Source organism: Aulonocara stuartgranti, assembly GCF_965226115.1.
Source record: "Aulonocara stuartgranti genome assembly, chromosome: 9".
Lineage (NCBI taxonomy): Eukaryota > Metazoa > Chordata > Actinopteri > Cichliformes > Cichlidae > Aulonocara > Aulonocara stuartgranti.
In genome coordinates this window covers 8,678,077-8,700,562 of record NC_138960.1, presented here as the reverse complement: position 1 = coordinate 8,700,562, position 22,486 = coordinate 8,678,077, and the positions used below count along the sequence as shown (strand labels likewise).

Genomic DNA, 22,486 nt, shown 5'->3' with positions numbered 1-22,486 from the left:
TTAGATTCACATTGAATTTTACCATTTGGATGTGATGTGAATGGAACGGGGGGGAAGTAAGACAAATGAATAAATAATCTCTCCTCTAAGGGGAGACTTTTTAGCTACAGCAATAAATATTCACAGCAGGTTGCAGGCTGGCACGACTTTGGATGTGCTCTTTAATTGAAGGTGTGGATTGAGCGGATGGGGGGGCTGCCGCCGGTTGACTCGTGTCAGGCGTCCCTTCCACTGGGCTGTAAAAAAGCTGCCGTGGCAGATATGGATTAGCGTCAGAGCATTGCAGTGCAGGTATTACATGTTTTCACTGGCACTGCGAGTGCTGCCCCGTGACTTCTAATAACCTCTGTTGTCTTGTGTCTTCGGAGCACCACTTTGTGAGCGCTTGGGACGGCTGTTTTGTACCAGTGCCACTCCTAATGCCCGGGCTTCATGACAGATCAGAGGTGCTGGGGTGCGTGGGTGGGTAGAAGGATGTATCTGGGAGTTTTGGGAGGGAGGGGGGGTTTGGTTGTCAAAACAGCTCCTCGTTCCCTCCTCAGCCGCTTCCTTTCCATCTCTTCTTCTTCTTCTTCTTCTCCACCTTGCTGCCAAAAGCTGGATAGAGATCAAAGGAGGCCAACATGAAAGGCTTCCCTGAGATTCTGTTTTTTTTTCTTTTCTCGGTGCCCTGTCTCAGTGCTCTCTGTGTTATAGATATGGAAATTCTAAATTCCAAATACATCTTCTACCCAGACTGCAGAGAATGCCCGGCTTCATCCGACTCCTCTCTTTTCTTTCCCTTCTCCTATCCTCTGCCTCGTCTCGCCCCCTTCATCATCATCTCTCGCCATCCCCTGCTCTTGCCTCTCTCCAGCAGCCCTCAGGCATCCAGGTAGATAGCGGTTGATTGGCAGCTGCTGTGACAGTCAGTGGAACCAGCTGAGAGTGGATGAGTGTCAGCCTTGCTCCGGGGGCTTAAGGTAGCGGCAGTGTTGTAGCTCCCTACTGGAGAGAGAGAGAGGCCCATGAAATAAGACTCAGTTCAGTTCTTTTCTTTCCCTCGCTTCTGTCAACTGAAGCAGGTAGGAGCTAAATAGGTTTTTCAAATCGCTCCAGAGTTTATCCTGAGACTGGAAACTGGAACATTTCTTCAACTCACATCCTGTAATGTGCTCGCCTTCTCTCGTTCCTCTCTCCCTACCCTTTTGGTTATCATATAAAAGTCTGTTTTATGATAGGTTTTAGCATCTTGTTTTTCAGGGGCTTTTTAAAATTCTTCTCCAGCCTCCCTCCTTCTTCCCTCCTATCTGTTCTGAATCCTCAGCCTCAGCTGTCACGCCACTTGACAATTAGCCATGCTGTTCCCGTCTGTGCTTCATCGCTAAAAAACTTTTTCCTCTTATTTTTTAAACTTCTGAATGCAACTCCATGGCCGCTGTACGGCAGCCACAGGGGGGAAAGTGTGAGAATAAAAAAAAAAGAAAAGTGAAATCGTCTCAGTTCTAAAGTGGCTGTGACCAATTCCCAGATGGAGGGAAAGCGTTTTTGTGATGGCTTTCAGTGTGTTGCCGCTTGAGCTCTGTCCCGTCAACAGCAAGAATTGCGTCAGCTTTCCCTCTGGCCAAGTGTGTCCCATTCTCCACAGCACAGACAGAGGACACGGTGGCGCTGAAAAGGCCTCGCGCAGCGGGAGGAAGGCGAGGACTCTTTATTGGGTACTCCAAAGACACTTTGTACTGATGATAACCGTGTAAGTCAAACAAAAGCTCAGGTTAGGCCGTTTGCCAGCTCATTTTTCTACCTTTCGATTGTAGTTTTTTTTTGGGTCACAGCTCAAACAGCTGACTACAAGCAATTCTTGACCTTTCTGGAAAAGAAATGAGAGTTGCAGCCTTGCAGGTAAACACAATGCAGAAAGTACAGTTAAAAAAAACCAATCGTCTTATTGTGGTATTATGACCATCGCTGCTAAAGACTTAAATTAAACACAGATAGCTGTGCAAGCTGCATCCGTCTGAGGTCAGATAGTTGAAAAAGCCGTTTTTAAAGGAAGCTGTACTCTACTTATAGAAGAATTAATGGAACATAGTATCAGTGAATAGATCAGCTCAACAACGGACACGGCAAAAAGCAAAAGATGTGTCTGCTAGTTTGGGAATCAGCCAGTTCTTGCATTTTCTTTTTTTCTTCTTCTTGGCTTTATAAGTTGGACGACCTACAGCAGTTTGATGCTTCTGCCCTCAGCTTGTGTACGAAAAAGAACTTTACATGTCTTCTTGGGTAGAAGGGAGGAACGAGCACTTTCAAGAGCCCATAAATATTGAATGCGGGATAAATGCGGACCCATTTGATTATGAAACGGAGAGTGTGTGAATGAGTTTAGTTGTACGTGTCTGATACCAGCAGAGTGCTCTCTAGAGTGTCTGGTGAAAGACTGTGCGTCACTGCAAAGTGGACCTAATTAGGGGGATTTGGGGTGTATTTAAAAATGAATCATACTTCTCCACAACACCAACAACAGTATTCACCACTTCTCTCAAATGGGCAGCTGGCAGGGAGATGGCTTGCTGGATCGCTAAATGCTCCCAGAAACATATGAATGGGAGGCTTGATTGCTTTGTCGCTAATGAGTCATGCAGTCGCGCATACTGTACGCTGGGGCGGTGCAAATGCCGCTGGAGACGGCCCTTCTACTTTTGTTTGTGTTCACAGCTGCCTCTGGTCCTTCGCATAGCTGGCCTGCTCATCATTAACACTTCAAAAAAGGAGCCGGCGGAGCAGAATTTTAAACAATTCATTCAAAGAAGCCCCCCCTAAAAATAGTCTCAGATTGCAGGAATGGCACACTGATCAATATTTATCCTCGTTTTTGCCTATTAACTGTGTTTGCAGTTCAACACAAAGCAAAGCAGCTTTTCTTGCCTGCTTAATAATCACACTTCCCAGTGAGCAAACCTGCACGATATTACCTCCTCAAACTGCCTGATTTGTAATATTGAGGCCTTTTCTCTTTCTCCCCCCCCCCCCCCCCCCTTTCTGATTGCCTCTCTTTTGCACTAAGTAAATTTGTGATAAACCCTTACAACCTCAGAAATGTAATTTCAGCATCGAAATGGAACCCGATTAGAGCGAAATGGGAGAAATCCTTTGGTGATGGAGTGTGTCTCAGGAATGGCATTGGGATGCAAGGAAACAGAGAGAGGGGAAGGGGAAAAAAATACCCTAAACAAAACAGTTTGCTTTAATTGTGTGGTGAATTACAGCAACAGTAAACCACATGGGCATACTCACCGAGAGCCATAAATTCAGACACAAACACATGCACGCTTGAGCATCATCCTCTGCATATGAATGAATTAAATCACAAAGAAGAGCAGGGGCTTCTAAACTTGTTTATATGCAGATTTTCCTGCACTTGAGGTGATGAAAAACAGCAAATACACAGAAAAACGCTTGTGCTATTTTTACCTTCAGACAAATGCGATATGGGATACACAATAGCTGTTTGCTCCCTCCACGTTCACAGCTTTCCATTACACAGACCTGGAGGAAGCACAAGACATAAAAGGGAGTCATCTTATGTCTGTAATATACATGCTATTGTTCCTGTATTGCACGATCTCTATCGCTCTGCCGCTGCCTGATTGCTCTGTCTCGATGGATTGAGAGGTTAATCTCCTTCAGAGAGGTTTATTAACAGGTTGTGCTGGCAATGAAAGCAACTTGGCATTGGTACCTTCACTCCAAGACTACAGCTTGTGCAGCATTTTGGGGATCTTTCATCTCTTTCATCTCTCTCTCCTTGTGCATCCCTCTCAGTCCACGAGTATTAAGTAAAGCTTTGACACATGTGGTGAGTTGGCAATGGCCAGTCTGATTTTTTTTTCCAGCTGATTGTCTTTTTTACTTTAACCTAAATGAGGTCTTTTTCTTGCTCTTTGTTGGCTGTAGTAATCAGTGGTGTGTGTTAGACTCAGATAATTATGGGATGCTATGAGGAGTTCTTCCTATCTGGCCTGGGAAATGTGGCAACGTATCACCTATGTTAGAATGGAGCAGCTGCTCGCTGTGGGAGCCTAACTTGGCAACCCTGAGCACCTCATGCTCCATGACTGCAGATGTTGCAAGATTAAACTGTAGAGAAAGTGAGTGTATGCATATCTGTGAATGGGGACAAAAGTAGTAGATTAGCTGAATAAAAAGCGTGCTCACATGGTGGCAGTTTGGCAGTTTTATTTACTCTTTTAACATTTAGACATCTAGACATCTATTTATCTAGACATTGATATCTAGATAGATAGATAGATATTAGACATCTATCTATCTATCTATCTATCTATCTGGACATGCATCTATCTATCTATCTATCTAAACATCTAGACCTCTATCAATCTATCTAGCCATCTAGACATGATTTTAGACATCCATCTGGACATACATCTATCTCCACATCTATCCATCTATCTCTCTGTCTGTCTACACATCTACCAAGCCATTGGCACCATCTATTTGTTCGTTTTTTTCTTCAAAGCACATGCTAACATACAAATACTTCCTTCTCCTCTCCGTCTAGCTGGTTGCAATATATGAAGAGCAGGATCCTCACAATGGAGGCGACGGTACCAGTGCCAGTTCCACAGGTACACAAAGCCCAGAACCCTTCGCCAGTGAGATGAATTCAGCATCAGCCTTCCAGCCCTACCAGGCCAGTAGTGAGATTGAAGTCACCCCATCTGCTCTGCTATCCAGTGAGTCTAGCATCAACATTTACATCACCACTAATTGTTATTGTCACCTGTCTTTATTCTTGATTCATTCATAACTGTTTAAAAAAATGCACAGTTCTCAGGTCTACTTGACCAGTGAAATGTTCTTGAGCTGTAGACTGGAATATTTGGAAGCGTGAAGTCAATTTTCTGCCTTGAAGCAAAAGGTAGTTGGCATTGTTGAGTGGTACAGTATAAAAAAGAGAAAGTAGCCTTCTGATGCAAAGAAGAGAAAAATTATCATCAGTGTGACTAGTACCTTGAGGCCTGTGCTGTGCTTTTGTAAGAACGAGCAGGAAATGTATGCCACTAGCAGACATTCAAAATGCAAAGCTTTAAAGGTCAGGCACATGAAAGCTGACGTCTGAAAGCTAAAAGTTACTTGGGAAGCCAAGCATAACAAAAGGTAATAATTTCAGACCGTGGTCTGCACTGATGCTTACATTCAGCTCCTTGGGTATCTGCTTATTTTGTGGTGTGAAATTCAGCTACTAAATTATAGCCCCCAAAAGTCTGTGTTGCTTAGGTAATGCTATGCTTTGTTGTTCTGAATCACCTTGGCTGACACAGTGTTGATAAAGGTGACCACAGGTTGTCAAAACACATCCATTCAGTTCTGGATTGGAGTAATGTGAGCAATGTTATTAATTTGTTTGTAACAGGGCTGTGAGATCCTGACTCAAACAGATGTGAAAAAAGTAAACTTTTTCTAACTGACACCAATCTGACCACAGTGTGAATATACTTGACATGCTTCAGGTGTATTATTCAGAGTTGAGTGTCTGTCGAGACTTCGAAAGGTGTCCTGGGAATGTCATTGCCCTAAGTTAGACAGACAGGTAGAAACCGAGACAACGGAAGGAACTGAGACGCAGTGGGTTACTTGGTCACGCATGAGCAAAAGCACACATGCCAGAGCAAGATGGACGTGCACGCACTCACACGTGGCACACACAATCAGGAAATGGCAACGCTCAAGTCGGTGAGTCAGATGTTGCTTGTGTCCACATATTCACATCTTGTGAAGTGGAACCAGTGAGCTTGATGCGGAGCTGTCTTAAACTTCAAAGGACATCTAAGACGTTCAAAGCCAAAGCGCACATATAGGCGCCGGCTGACGCAGTCGTGCACATGAATGAACAGTTGACTTTACTCTTCTGCTCTGACACAAAAGCTCGTTCCAACCTGATAGAATGTGAAGATTTATGGAAATGACGTGAGAATGGTGGCAGTCTGAAAGTGAACCAGAGGCACAGCGTGGAAAAAGCAGGTGCGTGTGATGCTGTCTGACCTGCTGTCAAAAAGCTTCACACAAACCACCACGATTTTACCCTAACTCATTTATAGCTTTAAACACTGTTTGTGTGTTGAAAGAGCGACTTAAAATTAGCACATTCAGATCAAACTGCTCAATTAAGTGTAATTTAAATCATGTGAATCCATGGCAATAAAACTAAAGTGAAACGTATCACTTGTTTACATTTTATTTAATAGAAAAAAAGACTACTGTCCTCATTCATATACATTGATTAGTGTGTAATTACATCTTTAAACAAACTAAAGCATTCCCACAACTTAAAATGAATCCATTAAAAATTAATGAGAGCAGATGTCTGTTTGTGGAAGCCTCACGTTGCACCGCTATCTTAAATACAGCGACTGAGATGGACATCGCTGTTCTGCCTAATCGTGTTTTATGTCTGACTGAGATAGTTAGAGATTATTTTTATTTAATTAACCTTGAGTATCAGTGTAATATATCAATCTTTCAGTGGAAACACTATATGAAAAGAAATGGACAAAATTTCAGGCCACCTGTATGTAATTTTAGGTCATCTAATATCTCAAATAATGATTGAAAACGCAGCGTTCAGGATGATTGAAAATGCATCGAGGCACTTACAGTTGGTAGCCTAGCCATCAAAGTTCCTGCATTTGAAAAAGTATTATCTCCTGAACATTTTTTTAAGAGAAAAATTTTAGAACTTTATTTAAACCCTCTCAGTGTTGCAGAGTGGTTGTAGATTGCTCTGTTTCTTTACAGTAGATACAAACTATAGAATTTGACTGTAACTATACTATAACGTGTAGTCATTATGCAGTGTAATTTTATTGAGTGTTCATGGTGGATGGTGGGGTGTGGACCTTATTTCTGCCCTCCAAAGCCTTGCATGTGAATTACACAGAAGACAGAGTGTTTTCTCAGTGTTGTTCTATATCTGATACGGAGCTCTTACCCTCTTTATCTCATGGAAAAACCTTTTAGATATTATTGTTGAACAGAATCATAAAGTAATGAATTAAACTGTGAAGACCTGTTTGACCTTCTGCTGATTTTTTTCATAGATACTAGCCACACTTTTTCTTATTTGGATGTCACGGTGATGAGTTTGTGAAAGCTTTCTTCGCCTACGCAAACTTTCAGTTCAATTCAATTTTATTTATATAGCGCCAAATCGCAACAACAGTCGCCTCAAGGCGCTTCATATTGTACAGTCGATACAGAGAAAAACCCAACAATCATATGACCCCCTATGAGCAAGCACTTTGACGACAGTGGGAAGGAAAAACTCCCTTTGAACAGGAAGAAACCTCCAGCAGAACCAGGCTCAGGGAGGGGCGGGGCCATCTGCTGCGACTGGTTGGGGTGAGAGAAGGAAGACAGGATAAAAGACATGCTGTGGAAGAGAGACAGAGGTTAATAACAGATATGATTCAATGCAGAGAGGTCTATTAACTCATACTGAGTGAGAAAGGTGACTGGAAAGGAAAAACTCAATGCATCATGGGAATCTCCCGGCAGCCTACGTCTATTGCAGCATAACTAAGGGAGGATTCAGGGTCACCTGGTCCAGCCCTAACTATATGCTTTAGCAAAAAGGAAAGTTTTAAGCCTAATCTTAAAAGTAGAGATAGTGTCTGTCTCCCGAATCCAAACTGGAAGCTGTTTCCACAGAAGAGGGGCCTGAAAACTGAAGGCTCTGCCTTCCATTCTACTTTTAAATACTCTAGGAACAACAAGTAGGCCTGCAGAGCGAGAGCGAAGTGCTCTAATAGGGTGATATGGTACTACAAGGTCATTAAGATATGATGGGGCCTGATTATTTAAGACCTTGTATGTGAGGAGCAGGATTTTGAATTCAATTCTGAATTTAACAGGAAGCCAATGAAGAGAAACTAATACAGGAGAAATCTGCTCTCTCTTTCTAGTCCCTGTCAGGACTCTTGCTGCAGCGTTTTGGATTAACTGAAGGCAAACATGCTCTAAAGCATGTTTTTTTGCATAAATAGCTAATCTTAGATTGTGGTTAAGCAGAAAAACTGATTCCTGCACATAACGTTTCCTGTAATGAGCCTTACTTCTATGAAGAGCAGTGTTTGGAGAACATGACAAGATGATGAAGAAGGATGGTAGAAAAGAGGTCATCAGGTTGGTGAAGCAAATGACATGTATTGTTTGTTGCAGCGGTGAGGGGACGCTTCACCAAGAAACTGCAAACAGGGTTGTATTACACAGCCTATTAGTTCCTGGGAGATTGTATGTAATGCACATCAACTCTTTTTATATGTTGCTGTCTCAAAACTTGTTTTAAGCGTCAGGCTGACTGGCATCGCATGTACATGGTCAGTGAGATAAACAGACAGCTGATGGTCCCTCCAGAGATGCAGATGAGTGAATTACTGGCAGCATTATTGCAAATCAGGCATCAAAGTGTAGCAGCAGCACCCTTGGCAGCTGTGCTCTGAGGCAGAGAATAATGGCTACTTAAAATCATCATCTTTTAGAGCCATATTGATTGTTTTTTTTCCCTCCTCCATCTCCCGCAGTCCCAAAACTCTACCTCTCGCTTCACTTTCCGTTCTCCACCCCTCCTCTTGCCACCGCCTCGGGAGCCCATTTTAGATTTCCATGCTAACATGTGCCATGCAGGTCAAACTGTTAATAATTGGATTGGAGATGAGATGTAAATTACAATAATGAATGTAATTTTCCCGTAATTATACGGATGCCGGAGCTGCCTCTGCCTCTACTTCGCACTAAATTCGAATCTTTCAGAAGTAAGAAACTGTCTGAAACTTTAAATTAACACCGGATCTTAATGGCGCTTGCTTCGAAATTGAATGCTCTGTTCTCTGTTACTCAAAGAATTTCATTCCACAGTTCAGTGATTTGAACCAGGAGCTGACTTTGTGTTGCTGGAAGTTTGTCGGCTTTAGTTTTAAACATATGTTTAAAATTATTTTTGAAAGTTTCATATGAATAAACTCACATTCCTCAGTGATGCTAGTGTTGCTACAAATTGGGAGCTAGTGTTTTAATAGCTCTTTAAGGCCAAAGATAATAAAAGTGAGCTATTTTACTAGCAGATGGGTCTTGGTTTGAAGCCAGTTCATGGAGGATGGAAGAATTGATACCATTTACTGGTCATGAGCTCGCCTGACCTAAATCCAATAGAAAACCTCTGAAACATTTCTGCTCGTCTCACGAGGTTGCAGGTCAAACCATCTCATTAGGAGCATGCCTCGATGTTGCATGCAAGCACGTAGGGGTCATTCAAACTACTCAGTATCATTTTTAGTTGTTGCAGTGATGATATCTGCCACATCAGTATTTCCCTTTGATTTTTGGGTGTCTAAATTCAGCCTTTTGTGGCTTTTTGTGGCATTAATTTGTCCCTAACACATTACCCTGTCCACATCAGTATAGATGTCCACCATGGTGTTTTTCCCCATTGAGAGCAGATGTTTTATGAGCTGTGTATCTACAGCTTTAAGGAACTCAAGGAAAACTTAAATGTGTGACTGAAACATGCATTCCTTTGCATTAATCTGACAGCAACTGAATTTTTACCTGAACAGGCAGTTTTGCTGTTTGGGCTTGAGCAACAAGGACGGATCACTTTCAACACCACATGTGTCTGCATGTTTTGTTTTGGATCATTGCAATTCCAATTTGCAATTAGATTAAGATAATTGTCTATGAAGCTGAAATCTGAACACACACACACACACACACACGGACATCCAGTTTGTGTTTCTTCCTTGACTTGAACTTGACTTTACTGTGTTTTTTATTTTTAGGTTTTTATAGAAAGTCCACAGCACTTGTTTAGGACACACAATCAGGAAATGGGAGAAGCTCAAGTGTTATTGACAGTGGTTAAAAGTACACTGACATTGATGTGGAGTGGCTTTAAAAGGCTAACAAAAAGATCACAGTGATTGCACTGATCCATTACAAAACTGGCATTATTTTTTGTTCAGCTCAAAGTGAAAAATCTATGGATAACTTTTTCTTTTCCATTTCCACTCTGACCACTTTACAACTTTCAACCCCCCTGCCAAGTCAGACTTGCAGTGTAATGACAAATTGTCCATTCCTCGACCGACCCGCTCCTCTGCTGAATCTTTTGAATCTCTGCCCGTCTTGGTCCTCGAGGCTCTGCAGCGACAGGGTTGCCTGGATGCCATTAGAGAAATTGCTCGTGGATGGAGGTGGGGGGTTGACACCTTCAAAGAGGAGTGCTTTCATCTAATCAATTTGGCTTAGTGGCCTGCCATTGAGGAGGCTCCCTGCCACCAGCCAAGGCCATGTAAAAGTCACAGCAGAGAGGGGGACACTCCGTGACACAAAACACTGGATCTCCATCTTAGATTTAAGGCTTAAGAAGTAGCCTGCGCCCTCTGTCACGGGGGCCCTCCCAGTGGGTTTGGGTGAATTCCAAAGGCTGTGATTGCCCATTATAGATAAACTACCAGGTTTAAGTTTGGGACCCTGTGCAGCTCGGTGTGATACGAGGAACAGATACTTATCTCTGTTATCTGCCTTCTTTCTCTCCAACTCTCAGCCACCTTCAATCTCTCACCTCAGTGGTGAGCAGGTGACGCAGTGCGATCTTGGGACTTTGATATCAGAAGAATCGCAGTGTGCGTCAGCTGACTGCTCCTGTCAGGTGGTTAACCCAGCTCACGTCATCTTCGTCTGCTGATTTCAATCCTGCAGAGGAAAATGTTTGAGCTTTAGCTTACATAGAGCAAAAATAGGATCTAAACTATTTTTTAGTAGTGACTGATGACAACTTTTTTAAATATTTTAGTTTCATTGAACGTATTTTGAGATACGGGCAAAAAAAGGGAAAATGTCTTCAAGGACAGTAGTACGACATGCTAGCTCACCTACGCCTCCCAACTCAGGTCATGTTTATTTTCCTTTAACAAAACCCTTTAACTTTTAAATCAGAGTCCCTTGAAAATTATTAAACCTAACCCATTCATACTATATTTGTATGAATGAATGGATTTCTGCTTCTTTGTATGTGCCTTTGTAAATCCCTTTTGTTTTGTTTTTCACTGTAATGGGTTTAAATTGTACTCAACATCACAGAGACATGAAGGATGTGTATATAACAACTAGTTTACACTTCCAAACCAAAAGTCTGTGTTCTGTCGTCTATAGAAGTCATTTGATCCTGCATTTAAAAAAACCCATAATGCCACTGATTTTGCTAAATAAAGTATAGCATGCTACATGATGATGATGATAATAGCAGGACTTTTTAGATCATTTAAGATAGTTTCACTGTATATTCTCCCCAAGGCATATTAGAAATACTTGGAAGCTTTTGGGAGAAGAGTTCATACAGGTTGCAAATACATGGAAAACATCATTTTTCATACTTTCCCGTGGCTGTAATGTTAAATTCATTATTTGAGCTGTGTTGAAGTTGCAGCTCATATGGCATCCATAAGCATGGTTTTCATTGCAAACTCACATTATGCAATCATCTTCTTTGTCATTTCAGTCGAGCTTTGGTGACTCATGATGAGAGGCACCTTCCAACCTCAGACTGCGTGTCATATTACCAGTGCTTCTTCTATAGTCGTTTCTTATTTAGCAGGCATATAACTACTGAATAACAAAGATGGAATTAGACAGGGGAGCAAGATGAAAACTTCTGATCCTGTGGGTGTTGCAGAGAAAGATGTTTTGTGCACAGACTGTTCATATGGAGAAAAAAAATGAGTAGCTAATGATGTATGAGCTGGGCATCTGGGTAATGTAATTAGATGAGGGCTACAAGAAAATGGGCTACAAGGTGTTATAGCAACAAAAGAAAGTGCTTATATCCCTCTCCAGCACTTAGTTCTGTAGCTGGTTTCTGCTCAAAGGAAACTGTGGGGAATAATAAATGTAAGAAACACAGTCAATCCCTCACTGAATTTTATCATTACAGGCAATGAAATTGTTAAGAAACAACCCATAATTTCTCATCCGGAGAGCTCGAATTTTCTGTTTGTTTCTTTTTTTCTCTCTTTTATATATTACTCCTGGAAGAGGTGGTGAAATAGCCTTTTTTAAGGCTCTCTGTTTCTCTCTCATCCTCTGCAGTGCTATAACATGATCCATCATCTTGACATTTGTCATGACAGGCTTATCCTCTCCACTAACACTGAACAAGAACAACATTTATTCAGCTCTGATTCAACAAAACATTAATACAGCCAGAGCTATATTCTTGTTGTCCAGCCCCTGCTTTACAAATGTCTGTTTGAGGAAATCACCAGTGTTACAATCGAGTTATCTGTATTAATTCCCCAAATTCCTGCAAAGGAAAAGCATTTATTGATGGGATGTAAGATGTGGTAATATAATCATTTTTCTAAGTTCATGCTGCCAAGTAGATCTATGAAGACCAGCACTGACAAAAACACTTGATAGCAAGTCTGAGAACCCTAAATAAGAATGACAATTTTTTTTTATTAAGTACAAAAATAAGCAAATATTTTTGGATTTTTTTCCCCGACTTCCGGGGCTTTGCATGCAAATGTATGTTTGTGTCTGCATCACCTATCATAGATCTACTCAACCTTGCTTTGGCGGCGGTCCACTCCAGCTGTGCATAACACCTCTCAGCGTAGATTCCGAGCTGAGTACACACTCAGCGGAGAGGATGTTGGGATAGCAAGCTCATCATTAGCAAGCTGAAAGCACTTTTAAGCCCGTTGGTCCTTAGGAGACTCTGAACTGCCTCTCCCTACCTGCGTTAGTGGAGAGGCTATTAGTTATGTCAACTCTTAATCATACTCACGCTCGCAGTGTGGAGAGGGAGAGCGATGGAGCGCCCAAGGTGGGTCTTTAAACTGCTGAGGAGTGAGCGTTCTGTTTCACAGTCGCTGAGAATATAGTCATAAAAATGCTCATATGTTTCTAATATCATCCAGAGCTTATTATGGCTAATTATTACAACAATTATTGCAACGCTAAATGGGGAAGACAGTGTTTTGGTAATGAAGTGTGAAGTGCTCAGAGTGGTAAAAGTCTCCACTCAGCACTGCTGGGAAGGCGCTACCAGTTCGATTCCTATTATTACTTCTGCTAGGATCCCAGTAAAGCCTTAGCAAGACAGCTGAATCATGTGGAGATGTGTCTGTGTGTGAGTTTGTTGACTGCTTTATTGCTTCCTGAGCTGGGCTGAGAGATGTCCTGCAGGTCACTTGTGTCACACTTAAAGCAACAGAGACACGCAGAGGTCTTCACCGAGCAAGTCATTTACACTTTGTGACATGCAAAAATGGATAAAACAGTAAATGGCCATAACCTCATGACAGACAGCAAGAGGAGGGAGTTTGTTTGTTTGTTTGTGCTGACCTCGGTGTCATCTCAGCACCAGAAGGACATTCAGCAGTCTCGTTTCTGCCTGTTGTAGCTGAAATATGGCATCTTCGTTCAGGCTCAGTATGCAGTTTGTTTTTTTCTGTTTTTTGAACGCGGACATATTTATGGAGTTTTAAGAAAAACCTGTGATTGATTTCACCCAAGACAAAGGCACTGTGTTCGGAACATCTGTTTTTCCCCCTTACTTTTTGACCACTGGGATGGCTTCTGTTGCCAAGTTACAATCCCATTTTTTAAATGATCAAAATAATTCAATAAACCAAACCAGAGGTTTAGGTCTTCAGTAGTTAGCCTCTGTGCCATTAATTAAAACAGATCTCTTCTTTTTGCTTCCAGATTCTTCAGCTCAGTTCTCATTCTTACTTTAAGGAGAATAACCGCGAGCATCTTACTTCAGTTTCCTGGCTCAGCTGTATATGAGAAACAGATTTTTTAACGTCTTTCAGATTCCATTGAAACACAACGAAACATGGAGCTCATTATTACACATCCTCTTCTTATATGTGGTGGTAAACTTGCAGTGTTTCTCTTTATCAGTACAAAAATGTGGAGCCTTTAAATGCGGTGGAGCGATGAGTAGCAAGAAGATCCTGGGTTTGAATCCAGTGTCTGGCCGGGTGTGCGTGGGTTCTCTGTGGGTACTCTGGCTTCCTCCCACGGTTCAAATACATGCAGTTAGTAGGGTTAGGTTAATGGATGATTTTAAATTGCAGATAAGGGTGAATGATTGCCTGTTTCTCATTGTTAGCCCTGCAATAGATTGGCCAGGGTGTACCCCACCTCTCGCCCGATGGCAGCTGGAATAGGCTCCAGCCCCCTGTGACGTGTGAAGAATATAAATGGATGGAACATTTTAACTATATTTTTAGTCCTAATCCAAGAACATCACTGCATGGTAATTATAATGATTATACTTCAGAATAATTAGCATAATTACTTGAGCTTTCATTTCTTTTCATATTCAAAACATTTCAAAGAATTGCTTTAACTACAAATACAAAATGACACACAGGAAAAAAACTGTTTTGTTCGTTAGTCAGTGAGAACCTGTGGGCTTCATTTACATTGTGTCTGTGCTGTATGTTAAAAAAGGGTCACAGATGGCCAAGAGCAATACCTCCTGCTCCTCTGACTCACTAAGTCACTAAAGGGTTATGGGGTGTTTAGCATCCCTTTGTCTCCCGGCTCTTCGTCCCAGCGGACCTCCCCACAGCTCCTCCACCCAGCTCATTAGCCCTTTGCTAAGAGCCTCCCATCCCTTTCTGTTTCATTGTCTTCCGCAGGGAGGTCACCTGTGAAATGTGTCCGCTTCAAATCGCACACCAGGGAAGCATTTACATGCATGTGTAGCCACATGTGGGTGGAAAGAAAACATACATGTTTACACACATCTCATGCAGACAGACATTCATGAACACATGCTAATGTGTGACACGAGATCGTTGATGTGTGCTTCAGCGCGGGACGGAATAATTGTTTTGCAGGTTAACGCCACGACAAGCGAGCAGACGCACACCCACAGATATTAAACTTTGATTCTAACGAGTCACTTTGTGTCAGTTTTTAAGAGCACGTCTGTCACGGACAAATCTTTTTTCAAATACAGAGAATGTATCACTCTTGGAAAATAGGGCAAGTTAATTTCAGCTGATAGCAGCTGAAATGATCTCACCATGAGGCTGTGCTGGATAAATTGAAAGTGCAGAATTTTTTTTCTTCTTTTCTTGCCGCATACCCCGTCTCACAGAAATAGAGGCTAAATAACACACAGTGCAGTAAAACTCACTCCAGCTAGAGTGTGGCACAATAGAAAGATGTTGTGTGAAGTTTTCCGGGTCCTAGCCTGCTTGTGGGACAGGGATCCAGAGTTCAGCCGCTCAATGCTCGCTGTCCTCCCGTTTCCCAGAATACTCCTCTGCCACCTTCCCATCTCCTTGGCTCACGTTCACGACTCTGATCAAAGCAGAACATTTGTGCATACCCGTGGTTTCATTTTGAAGCCATTTAAATATTACGGTCAAGTTCATTTGAGAATGTGCAGCAGCTACCCATGGCGCAGACTCCCTGTGCGGTCCATTCAGCTGTTAAGAAACCACATGCTGATATTTCCAAAAGAATTCATGGTCGGGAATGTTTGCATACAAGAATGCAGCTGCTTCCTCTCTTATGTTATAGACTTGAACTGTGAATTATTAAAGGTACATTGTTTAAAATCTCACAACTAAGTGTCTGTACATTGCAGATTCAGTCAACTGAATTCTGTTTTCTTACTCCGCCCAATTCAAGTACATAATTCTAGCTGCGATGGTCATTCATCTGTAGTGATTGTTACCTGACAGGCTACAGCTGGGCTGTAAAACTTTATGAAATGAGTCTTAAATGAGCTGATGAGTTAGTGAAGATCACTTCTGTCCATTGAGAGGAAATTCTGAGGTGAGTTTTTGAGGATATGCTGAACTTTTGTATTGGTAAGCGGGGCTATTTTTATTAGCTGCTGTTAGCCAGTGTAATTGAAATTTTCTTTGAAGTGGAACATTTTTGGACTCAGATACTTGGTGAATAGACTCTGATGACATTCTCACATCATATGAACCTATTTGGGGGGGCAAGTGGGATTTTTTAGGACACTCAAGCCAACATTAGATGAGTGTTTCCCAACCTTTTGAAGCCATGGTACATATTTCACATTAGAAAAGTCACACGGCACACCACCAACAAAAATCTCACAGGAAGCATATTGATCATTTTTCAACGGCACCAGGTATAGTGGAATTGACTCGGTTTGTCCCCAGTATGCCTTTTTGCTTTCTTTGACCACTACTCTTGCTAGGACCTTCATCTGAGTCAGAACTTTCTCCAGGACCCAGGTCAGATTGAATACTATTTTTTTCTTTTCAAATATTTATCTATTGCTATTATGTGCTGTGTCGTCTCACAGCATGACTATTATGTAATTTCTTCTTCTGTTTTACTAGCAGTTGGGAACCCATTTACTTAGAGCAGTTAGTTGCACTGCCCTCTAGGGGAAGAGAATGTAATTGTTCTGCCCGTTACCCACGGCGATCGCTTGGAGTACTAATCAGGTGGAGCCAGATAATCTTCCACGGCACACCTGATCATTTCACAGTGGTTGGGAAACACTGCATTAGATGACATAATGTTAGCATATAACAAGCTTTTGCTGTTCAGCCAACACACCAGCTGTACGTAGATGGAAGAATCATGTGTTCAATCTGCTGACTTTAAGTAATTGTGACTAATAATAATATTGAATTGATGGCTATACCCATGTATTTTTAATGGATTATGTTTATGATGTATTAATTTGTTTATAATTACAAACTAATCAATGTATGTTCATGAGTACAACATTCTTTTTTTTTCTATTAAATAAACCAAGTAACCTTTAAAGTCTCTTCATTTTTGCATAGGAGACAGCAGATAGTTAAAACGTATAGTTTTTTCAGCTGTGTAGGAAAAATCCTGTCTCCTTTGAAACATCTACACATGTTGAGCATAGGAAAAAAAAATCCTGGAACTCATTTGGTTTCTAGTGTCTTGTTCCAGCAGAGCATATGCAGGTTGACATGAAGGGCTTGAATTTCCTGCCCACTTCCTAAAGCCTGCCGGCCCAAATTGTTTTTGTCGTGTGCTATTTAGTCAAGTAGCGGAGATGAAACCCACAACTAGCTGACTCACAGCATGTCTGTAGTACAACCTTGGGTTAATCTCAGGGGGTGTAGCTCAGGGGCATAGCAGTTGACTGCAGATCAAGAGGTTCCCTAGTTTCAATCTGGGCACCCTCTCTTTTCGGGACAGGGTGGTGACATGAGTCACACTTCAAATGTCAACAGAGTTACAGCTGCCATGTGGTCAAGCTTGTGCCTTCTTCAGCAGTTCAGATAAATAACCTTTTCCTTGTGAGTAATAGAAGCGCCTCCATCTTGTCACCGTTTCAGATGTTTTTAAAAATGAGATACATGAAGGATGAGCGCAATCCCCACAAAACACTCACAGGTGTGGCTAGTTTTACATGTGATTTACAGTAGTTGCAGGCACAGCTGGTTCATTTCAATATCAAGCATAAAATCTAAGACATGCTTTTTTGGCATTAAATGTGAAGGCTATTATTAATATTGCATGTGTAAATGATAGTAAATCAATCTGAACACTCGATTTAAATTCTGTGCAAAAAGATATTTTGTGTCTGGACAAAAGAACTCCCAGAAATATAAATGCAACAGGGTCAGTCTGTGGTTTGCACCTAAGTTTGGGATCTTATTTCAAAAGAACTGATCTGTCCGAAGATTCACGTTTGCTGTAAATGTTACAGACATGAAGCTTGTGCGTTTTGTTTCACTTTACATATTTTCAATCTTTTTTTCATTTGCATTTAGTTTTGGAGAAATGTAATGTTGTTTTGATTCGGTTTTCTATTAACTTAATGAGAAAATGGTAATTAAGGTATCTTCCGTGCCTCTGCTGATTTGTTTTCTTCCCTTATACCCCCGGCCTGCCAGCTTTGTGCAGCTCCTAATAAGGAAACACGAGGAAAAAAAGCTCTGTTTCCAAGTGTTTGATGAGCTGAAAAAGTACTAAGAACACTTAAATTGCACAATGATGAGAGTTCACTTTAGATGTGGCACTGAGATCATAGTGGACCACGGTCCTCTTGTTGGCGGTTCAAGTTCAAAGGACAGAATCTAAATTTGTCAAGAAATGAAAAAAAGTAAGCAAACTTTCATCTTGGCGTGATGGAGTGTGCCCTCTACTTTCTTCAAAAGTTTCTCAAATGGAAATCCGTCTGCCCGGACAACTGTGAAAAAAGACACTCTGGCGAAAAAGTTCACGCTTCTCAGTGCATGATCACGACTTTAAAACTTCAAGTGCTGTTGCGATTGCTCCAATGTTACTTGCATATTTCATCATTCTGAACACCTTACTGAGGGGTCAAAATGTCCCACTGCTGCGAGCACTCTAAACTTTGGACCTATAATGATACCTCTTTCCTGAGATGTAAAGCAATATTATTTTTGCTCCGTATCAAATTTGGGCTAATTCCCTGTGAAATCCATCCCTCGGTTTGTGATGTAACAAGCTGTATAGAGTGACTTAAGCAAAGATTTATTGACATTTCAGCGCAACTCTACCTTAATGTTACAGCCACACTGTTACGTGCGTGCAATTCTTACAAAAACCTCGATATGTTTGTGCGATAATATCTTTATTTGCGTTATCAGTGAAACTAAAGGAAAGCCTGTGTAATGACTATGCCACCCGGTTGCTCAATTACATGTGTTATTTGTACTGAGTGTAAAACAGTATCTACCCAGAAGAATTTATTTTTTCTAAACAACCGCCTGCCTCGAATTTCTATGAAATCCTCATGTGCTTTTATAAACCCGTGTGACTGATCAGAGCGATGCTTTGCTAAAACATAGACTGTGCACATCACAATACCATCTGTTTCCAAGCATCTCATGTTCACTTTTTCTAAAAAAAAAAGTATTAGAAGTTCTTCCTATACTGCAGAGCACTGCTGAGTTTGTAAGAAGCTTTCCTGTTTTTTGTCTTGTTGTGCTCTGCTCTGCATTATGGAGCGAGTTTTGACTTCACTGACTTCATATATGTTGTTATATGTGTGCTTCATTAAGATTAGCACATGTGCTCGGCAGCTCCAATTAGGCAGTCTATCCATTGGACCTCATATTTACTCAGCCCCCATACCTCCTCGTCTCATGTCCCACAGCAGATAACTTTTTTGTATACCCAATAAAAGGAAAGGATCATTAAAGGATCCAGAAATAGTTGGTGAGTCTGGTGGAAGTTTGTCATCTGTTCTGCAGAGAGCAGCTGGAGTGAGGGTGGTTTTTTTTTTTGGTTTTGTTTTTGTTCAGAGCAGAGGAAGAAGATATTCTCACTGCTGAAATGTTTGCGATATGGATTTTGTGTACGTGCTGTCTGGAAACTGCGGTGGAATGAGCTCCATGCTTTAAAGGCTGTCTGACCTGCCAGAAACTGAAATTCATTCACTCACTCATCAGCCTCCAATTTTGGCTCACACAGTGGCTGTGACAATTAAATTTGTGACAATTTAAGCTTGCTTAGAGATATGAAAGGAAAATCCTTTGTGCCATTAAAATGACACTGAAGAGACACAGTTGCTCACTGTGGAAATAAGGTGTAGAGTCTGATGTGCTATCAGTAATGGTCTTGTCTCTGCTGTTGAAAAATGTCCCAGAAGTTAGCTAATATTCATGATGAGATGCTCCGTGATTCTGCACACAGCACTGAGATGCAATAACAATGTTCCCATTGAAGCCAGCATAAGCATGCTATTCTCACCAGTAGGGATGGGTATCGTTTAGGTTTTATCCGATACCAGTACCAAACCGGTACTTTTGAAACGGTGCCGGTGCTTAAACGGTGCTCGAACCGGTGCTTTAAGAATGAAGAACACAAACTTTGTCCAAAAACCTCTCATGTTTAGCTGTTTTTTTGTAAAAAGATAACAATGTTAGCCTTTTCTGCAGCTATAGGGGATTTATGGTATCACTCTTGGCTGGAAGCAGTGCTTAAACAATGGAAAAAACAAACTTTGTCCAAAAACCTCTCATGTTTAGCTGTTTTCTACTTTTTCTTTGGTCATTTTAGCCTTTTTGGCCAGGGTGAAGGGAGTATCTGCCATCAAACACAAAGACAGCCGCATGTAACTATGACGGTGTTTGCTAGTTCACCTTACGTGCATTAATTTAATAACGTGGTTAGCCTACTCAGCGTAAATTACACACGAACAACATTAAGCTACTCACGCAGAGAAGAATGGCTGCTGCTGCCATCATCATCCGTCATCATTTCTGCTACACTGGCAGGGCTAGGGGCCAGGACTCTCCTCTTCGGGTTTTTGGGGGATGTTGCTAACTCCGGGACCGATAACAGGCACCACACCCGCAGTAGATGTGCTCGGTGTGAGGTCTCGCAGCAAGCTATCAAATACGGTGCATTTCTCGGCTTTTAAAAAAACGCTATGCGTCGCCAGGTGTTTCATCAGATTCGAGGTGTTACCTCCTTTGCACAGTATCACCTTAAAGCACTTGTTGCAGGCTGCTGAGTTTGCATCTTTTGCTGTGAAGTACAGCCAGACTTTTGACCGCTTTGCCTTGGGCATTTTTAATCTGCAGCAAAATAGTAAAGTATTACACATTAATGGTTACTTTTCTTAAAAGTAATGTAGTACATTGCTTAATTATTTGCTGAAGAAAGTGACTCGTGGCACTACTTGTTACTTTACTTTTTCCTTACTCTGTAAATAGTCCTAAAATGCAATGTAACATAATTACCAGTTAACCTTAATCGTAATCCTATAGTTCCACTCACCAACATAAATCTGTATCCAAATGAAGACATGCTTGCAATGTTTCTTTTAGTTTTTACAATATCAACACAAAACCGACAACGCGACATGGTCCAGTGTACCCATAGGTTTATCATCATTCTGGGTTCTTGGCTAGCTCTCTGTTAGCATGTTGTCTGTCTAGATGTTTTCAGATGTTGAGTTAGCAGCATAGCTTTGTTTCTGTCCTGAACACAGTTTGCATTTCATTATCCAAGCTTGTCCTTTCATGCAATAAAAGGACAAGCGTGCGCTTCTTAAAATCCTTAGACTGTTTTCCTTCTCTTGCACACTATTTGCTAATTCGCTAACTGCAGCGCTAAAGTGAAGGAAGGGATTTTTTTTCTCTTTACAGCTGCTCTTTACAGCTGTTGTTTTATAGATGACAATAAACAGAGTACCATAACAACTTTGTTTGGAATTAGCAAAGAGTGCATGTTTGCAAATGTTTAAGATCAGCCTAATATATTACTGCTATTACTTGCGCTTACAGGGAGAAAATGTTAGATTAGAAATCTTGCTGGTATGTGTTTGTGATATGAAGACAGACACATTAAAGCTCAAAGCCAGCCAAGTTTTCTTTGCAGCTACTCGTGGTGAATGCACTGTGCTAGCCAAAAGCCTCTTGAAGTGCACGCATCCTACATCGAGGAGCAGATTAATAAGACTGTTTAGCTGTGTAGCTTTTTAAAGCAAGCTAATCAGGTAATCTCCAACACTGAATTGACATCTCATAGGCAAGAAGCGGCTTTGATTAGCAAGAAGTCTTTGTTTATTTCAGCAGCAGCTGCTTCTTTAATATTTCCTGTCAAAGTCCAAATTCGTTTGACCGACCATTCTGAATCCTAGAATCTCACGCAGGGTTGATAGCTTTGGTCATTTTGCTACTCCTGGCTCGTGACATTTTCAGAGCAGTGTTTTTAATCATGAGTGACTTAGCCACATATCAGCCTGAGTGAGATTTATGGCCCCTTCTCTTCAGGAGCCTGTTCTTGTGGACCAGCCATAATAGAGAAACACACAAAATGGTGTTTACACGGAAGGTGCTGCCGTGGTCCTGTTTCTGGGCTGTCTGAGGGCTGTTTGCTTTGTTGATTAGCAGCTCCCCAGAGGCCCAGAGGCCTCAGTGTGGAGGGGTCTCTGTGAGTCTAGTCTACACTGGGATAGAGACGAATCCCCGATCCCACTTTTTTTTTTTCATGGCTTTTGCACTTTTTTTATTTTGGGAAAACAAATCCGACCTTATGAAATTAATAATCTTGTTTTCAGATTTAGTTTCGTCATAAAAATCTGTAGCGAAGCTGGCAAACTATCTCTTGTTTGGCATCAAGCTCGAGCTTGATCACCTGACCCTGAATAAAATCAACACGGCGTCATCATAAACACGACCTGTGTCATTTTGCGCATGCTTACCCTTCTGGAAAACAGGCATATGCAGTTGTTTTGTTGCAGTCGAGGGGTCCCATGTGTGAGTGGAGTCGACCTAAATGAGTCAGGTTTGATTTGGGGAGTGAACTCCACCCCTCCCCTCGTCTCTGAGATCTTCATTGTCTAGGGAAACGCCACTCTCTCTCTCTTTCTCTCTAACACACACACACACACACACACACACACACACACACACACACACACACACACACACACACACACACACACAGAGTCTTTGGT

General features: G+C 41.6%; 1 pseudogene across 1 annotated transcript in view; it reads left to right on the top strand.

Moving 5' to 3' along the window:
* LOC309713985 (partitioning defective 3 homolog) overlaps positions 1-22,486 on the top strand; it is a 360,712-nt pseudogene that overhangs the window by 105,619 nt on the left and 232,607 nt on the right. Inside the window, exon 3 of the transcript XR_014280682.1 lies at positions 4,556-4,730. The product of XR_014280682.1 is annotated as a partitioning defective 3 homolog (transcript). The remainder of the gene's footprint in view (positions 1-4,555; positions 4,731-22,486) is intronic.